Source organism: Crocodylus porosus, unplaced genomic scaffold, assembly GCF_001723895.1.
Source record: "Crocodylus porosus isolate Cpor-Errol unplaced genomic scaffold, CroPor_comp1, whole genome shotgun sequence".
NCBI classification, from domain to species: domain Eukaryota; kingdom Metazoa; phylum Chordata; order Crocodylia; family Crocodylidae; genus Crocodylus; species Crocodylus porosus.
The window spans coordinates 158,587,344-158,594,281 of NW_017728886.1; positions in this window are offsets into that span (position 1 = coordinate 158,587,344).

Here is a 6,938-nt window from a genome sequence, read left to right on the forward strand (position 1 = left end):
TATAAACCTACCCTGTCTTTATCCAAAGATGGCAGAGAAATGAAAGAGAACAACATTTCAGAAGGGAACATTTTTTTAAATGTTACCTCTTCAAGAGTTAGCAAATGTCCCTTGACTATGTCTCTTGACTTTACCAAATTCAAAGGCAAAATTCTATCATTAAAACATAAATCAGTCCTGCTCTAAGGGGAAATCACAACACAGCTCCAACTGTAGACTTGCCAGCAGTCTCTCCATAATGCAGATGTTCTAAGTTAAGTTTCCTGGGGAAAACAGAGTAAGTGACATATGACAAACACTGACAGTAAGTGATACATGAGAGAGCTGCCATATTTTTAAATGTATTTCATTCCCTAAAAATCAAACAGAGCATGATGTACAGTTCCAATTCAATATCTTTGAACATTTGCTTAGTGAAAAAATAGCCCCACCATGAAAAAAAGAACGCACACCAAAAAAGAGAGAAAACATTTAAAAACGGCCAAACCAAATCTACAACTCCAAAAATAAAACCCACGTTTTTGGAGATGAAATGAACAACCTGTTTATTCACATGAATTCCTAGTAGCATTTTCCAGTTGCTTTGACCAAACAGTCAAGTCAAGACTTGTAACCATGGAAATAAGCAGAGAATACCTGTATAGGAAAAGCCCAAGAGACAAGTCACATATCAGTACAGGCCCTAGCAGAAACAAATAAACCAGAAATAAAAAATGGTTAAGTTGAAGGTGTAGCAACTTTAGGAACAGACAAACATTATGTGCGTTGCATGATCAGCCCCCTGAAAGCATTTTATAGCCATGCCCAAACAGAAGAGCAGGGTTACAGAGAGCTCCGATCATGTGAAAAATGAATCTTCATTATATGAACCTTCAAATGAAGGCACTCTAAAGTCAAGTGTCTTCATTAACTTTTGTCTGCTCCGGTGGCTGGGCTGAAGCAGCCCAGCTCCGTTCCCAATGCTATCTCAGAACGAGAGTTGGAGAAGGCAGGGGAAGGAGGTCTGTTCTGGGGTTTGCCCAGCTACGCTGGAGGGGAGAAGTGGGGATTGGAGTTCCCCCAGGTGAAGGGCTCCAATCCACCCGCCCCACCACTCCAGTGTGGCTAGGCAAACCCCAGAATGGATCTCCCTCAATGCCTTCTCCCCCTCTCCCATCCTGAGACAGCACCAGAGTCTGCAGCCTCTCTCACTGGTTCAGTTCCAAATTGGAGCTTGATCCCCCACCCTCCCAACCCAACAGCCAATGTCTACTGGGTCGGGAGGGTTTGTCTAACTCGTGGTACTTTCTGTGAAACACTGTAAGTTAGACCAAGAAGCTGCATTACACACCCCCCCCCCTTTTTGTTTTTGGTCACCTCATCCATGGCCCCACCCAGTCCCAGGACCTCCTGGTCAACTTCCTCCTGGCCCTGGCCAAGTGGGCCCTGTACTTAACCAGAAAGGAGGCTCTGGATGGAAAGGTGCCCAGAGACTGCAGGGCTGCTTTCCTCTCACTTGTCCGTGCATGTTTCTGGTCAGAGCACCAGTGGGCAGCATCCACTGGCTCCTTGGATGTCTTTGAGGACCAGTGGGTGCTGCCTGGGGGGCTCTGCTTAGTGTCCCCCTCAGGCACACTTATTTTCATGTTTTGAACCTTTGACCCATATGACATGCCTATCCTGTTTTTTTTTCGTTATTTGTCCCAAGAATTTAATTGTTCCATTCGCCCATTAGCCCCCATAAAAAGGGGCTACTAGTTAGCCAGATGAGCCTTGCCCATGGTAATCAGATGGACAAATAGACAGGCATCTGTAACTGTAGATATACCATTAATTTATCTTGACATTTGTTTTCCCTACCAAAAATGTGCTCACATTAAGCTTTATGAAATGTCACTGGTTTAGTGTTATGAGAAATTCATACAATATCTGTCAGTCCTCTAAAACATCTTCCAAACCTGCTTAGATCCCATGATGTATAACCAGCCCAACCCTATGTTGTTCAATTTTTTATCTGGATTTTGAAAGCTGCCCCAAATCTTATGCAGTTTAGCCTCTGTCCCTGGAAATACAGTGTTTCTTCCCAACATTGCTTTCAATAGACTCATTCTGCATCACATGAATCCAGAACAAGGCTAGCTCCTTGATGACTATTACAAATAAAGTTTTTTTTATTTCCTCAACAAGAGTGAGACTGGAAAAGTAGGAGAGAGCAAAGGAAAGAAGAACCAAAGCAAGACAGATAAATAGTCAATAGGGAAAATACATCATCTATGATGATAAAAAAGTAGGGTCCCAAAGAAAGTGAAGGAGAACTTATTTTTTGGTAGGAGAGGTTGGGAAGGCAGAAGGAGGATACTCCTGTGATGAGTTTAATTCAAATATGACTCTCAAAAACTAACCTGGACAAAGCAGAAGACCAGTGAAGCAGTGAACATATTTTCTGGCCTGCAACTTAAAAACTTCTAAAAATGTACTCGCTTTTATGGAGTTTGTAAAGTGTCTAGTACTAGACATTACTCAGCAAAAAATTCCATTTATGGATTCAGGAACTTGTTCCTTATGGGCCCAACTCAACTCTCATTGAAGGCAAAAGGAAAGACTCCCATTGACTTCATTCTGAAGTGCTTTGGGCTCTCAAAGAAACCAAGACCACTATCAAAATTATTCACTCACTAGGCCTAACAGTTTAGCTATGGCAGCAGGAAGTTTAGGAAGAGGTGGAGGAGAAGTCCAAATATGATAAAGAGCTAAATGAAAGCTTCCTAAGCCTTATTTCCATTCCCTTTTGTCCAGTTAATTTTCCAAAAGAAATCCACATAAGGAAGAAGATTGAAAATGGATGCAAACCAACAACAACAAAAGGATGCAATCTGAAAAAGAAAAGCTGAGATCCTAGGAAGGTCTATGTACATCACTTACCTTCCCATAAATGTTTGTCCTGTTTAATGCTGTCAATTCTTATCTCAAAAAGGGATACTGATCTTTGCTGAACAAAGGCAAAACAGCAGCAGCAGCACTGAGACTCACAGACTACAAACACCATTATGGAAACACACTATTTCTACTGTGTGAAGTAGATTGGATCAGATGTGCCAGTCTCAGTGATCCCTGCCATGGAAAATAACTGTACTCAAGAGCAACTTGGTTTTGATCCACAGCATTAAATAAATGGGGTATTTCCCCCCAAAATAGCCCAACCACCCAAATAAAATTAAAGAAAAAAAGAATTGTACAGTAAAGTAATAGCCTCAGAAAATAACGATATGCTTTATGTTAAAAAGATGCAAAAGTCTAAAAAGATTCAACACAAACAGAAGGAAGAACAAAAAACAAGCATTTTTGAAGCTGTAGAAGCCAGGGGTAGCCAATGGAGGGATAGGAACAAATAGATTCTGGGAATGCAACCTTTATATTCACTCTAGACAGTATGAGTGGAGCAGGCTTGCATTTGGCACAAGAAAAAAAAAATCCACCACAGAATTTATGCCATATATATTCATTATTACCTTATAATTACCCAATCATGAAGTCATAATCACAACGATATACACAGGAAGAAAGCACATGGTTGCATGGATTTATGCTCCCTCCATTTATGAAAAATGTTATAATCTAATTTTCATAAATGTGTGTATTTCTATACTGAACATTCTCCACATCTGACAGCGAAATGGGAGGTGAGGGAGGACAGCTGTTTCTGCTTTCAGCCCTATTTTCAAATCTTCACCCTATTTGCATATTATAATGAAAGTGTTCCAATATGCACGGCAGCAAATCTACTTAAAAATTCCACTTGGAAAGCCATTCCCTCAGTTTCTTTGTGTAAGCAATGCAAGAAACGAGCAGAAATGGCCTAGATTTTTTTTATGAATATGATCCTTCATTCGCACTTTTCAAGGCGTAGCTCCAAAGTAATAAAGACAGAACCCTAACAGTTTCACTCAATTTGAGGCTGCTGCTCAAGCAAGCATATCTCAAGTCTGATACTAACTAGTTCAGCCTTCTAAAACTAATGGATCATATTATCAACAGTACATCTAAAGGCTCACTTTCCATAGTTAACTTCAATTTCTACCCTGGAATTACTTAAAAAGACTAAATTTCTTGAGAAAAGAAGCTAATTTTTATACCTATACAGTTTTTAAAAACAATGGAAAAAAAAAGGTGTGCATTGTAACAAGAGATATTTTCTATGGTTGGGACACTTGGAGTAGCTCCAGCTGCTCCTTCATACCACTGCAACCCCAATGCTGCATTACTCCAGGGATCTGGAAGGCGAGGTCATATGGTAAAAGCATACAGCATATGTAGAGTTGGTTAGTAAGGAAAATTCAACTCCTAATTTTGACTCCTTAATTTAAATTGAATCAACCTAGACTCTTACATAATGGTAGTGGAGCAAGCAGAGTCAGGTGATTTTTTTTAACCCTTTCCTGGCAAAAAAGATGCAGAATTTGGCTACACTGTGATATTTGTCAAATTGGTGAAATTTAAACTGCTGTTTTTAGAAAAATATTGAAAATCATTCCAGTTAAAAATATCAAAATGAAGTATTTGAGGTTTTCAATATTAAATTATTAAAAACATCCTTTAATATTATATTAAAAAATTAAAACATGCAAAAAGGTTAAATAAAACATTTCCGTTCAAGCCAAAACAAAGGGTTCCCTGCCCTCCAACCTCCTCCCCAGCCCTTTGGCTCCAGAAACATTTTAATAAAGACTTTTTCTTTCAGTTCAACCTGATTTTTTCTTCAAGTTTTTGGATTTGCCTGCCAACCGAAAAAAGCAAAAGAAAAGAACTAAAAGAAAAAGGGGGAAAAAACTATTATGTCCATATCTCTAGGTAAATGTAGTTGCAAGGTAACTTGAGCATAAGGAAGTCCAAGCAAGTTTAAAGATATCTAATTTTCAACACTTTACATATCACCTATAAATGTGACTTAATGAATCCAGGCAGGCTGGCAAGTTTGCAAAGTGGTATTTGTATCTTCAGTAACAGCATTATGCCATGGTTGAAGCGATGTCAGTGTTACTGCTCACTGTATCTCCAATAACAGAGAAACATTTGTAGTGACAGTGTTTTCTCAAAAAGCTTTGAGGTAACAGTTATATGCAACTTGTATGAGTCAATGTATCAAAAACAATTCATTAGTTAATGGGGACTAGAAATGTCCAGAAAGTTTATATTTTAATGGAGGAGCTCAAATCCTAGAAAACAACTTCTAATGGCATCCATGAGCATTCTTAGCCATTCAATAAAAAGAGGGCACGGAAACTGATCTATTTTCCTTCATTGATTTAGTAACAAATCCTAACTTGATGACAGCTCAAAAAAGCTTATGGTGTTTTTCTATATTTGATCCTGTTTGGTTTTTGCCTAAGTATTAAATAGATTTATTTTTACCAGCCTCAATTACTTCATACTATTGAATGCCAAGACACGTTTGCATTTCAAAGGTCAGATACACCTGCCTGCAGAAAAGTGATTACTGCCTGGATACAGAAAAGAACTAGTTGAGGTTCTTCTGTATGACAGCCAAGAGTCCTTACTTATGGAGAAGTATATGAACCCAAGCAAGTAAGTTCTGTGTGAGACTCCAGAAATACAGCTAATGAAACAGACTAATGTGGACCATTTGGCCAAAGCCATCCATGGAAACAGACTGATGGTCCTGCAGATGCTTGTGCTGCAGCAGTGGATACAGAGTGGTTCTGCTGGTTCTCTGCAGCAGACGACACTGATGTGGCCCAAAACACTTGCTGAGCCTTGTTTTTAGGACATCGTTTTGTACAAGGTATGTACACAGATTCAGAAAAGGTTCTTTGCAGAACTTGAGGGTGAGGCAGGATGATTTAAGTCAGTGGTTTTCAACTTTTTTCCATTTGCAGACCCCTAAAAAATTTAAAATGGAGATGCAGACCCCCTTGAGTTGTAAGTGTGGGTATTCATTTAATTTTGACTGATCACAGTAATCTTTCACAGACCCCTTAGGCATAGTCTGCAGACACCCAGGAATGCTGATTGTCATGCTGAAACAGAAACAATCCGGTCTGGAGTGATGTGTGGATTGAGGTGCTGACCAGAGTCAGGATGAGTGAGCAGAATCCAAAGTCAAACTAAGTCAGAGAGCCAGGAGGTCAAGCCAAGAACAAGGTGTAGTAATGAGCTGAGTCATGAAACTGGGAGATCATGCAGACAGCAGAGCTAAGAAATGAGTCAGAGGGAACAACAAAGCAATTAAGGGTCAGGTTGAGTCCTGTTACCCATTGACTTCCTATTGCAGGCCAGTGGTTTATATGGGGGAAGCAAAAGGACAGCTGACCCCACCCCTGACAGGTGACAAAGTGGGTGGAGGGTTAGGCCGTAGTGTAGGTTTCAACCTGGGTGACTACCAATGGGGTGACAGGCCTGGATGAGTGGCAGTATTGCCAAGATAAGGCCTCAAGTTTGAGGCTACAGTCTAATGCTGATCTCCCTTTAACAAGGGAACCCTCCTGGTGCAGATCCAAGAATAATGGATACTTTAGTATCAAAAATAGAATAATCATACTGACTGTCACTGTCCATTGATTCTGCCAATGCAGTTGCATATAGTAGGGGTGTGTGAAGTGGGCCCTATTCAATTCAGATTCGGATTTGGCCCAAATCAGGAACAGCAATTCGATACATTGATTTGGATCTGTGTTCCTGATTCGAGTCGGCTGAATCCAAATCTGAAGATCAGATGCCGATTCAGAGAATCAGCAATTCAGACATAGACACAGCTTTAAAAGTTTTTTCTACATATGTTGAGGTAGCAGGCGCGGCTTGTGATCACTGTAATGCTGGGGTGCATAGAGCGTCTCACAGGAGTGCGTGTGGGGGGGGGCCTCCATGTGCTTGGCAACAAACCCGGAAGCAGACCAGAAGTACTTCCCGTCCACTTCGGGGTCTGCTGGGAAGCATGCAGGGCC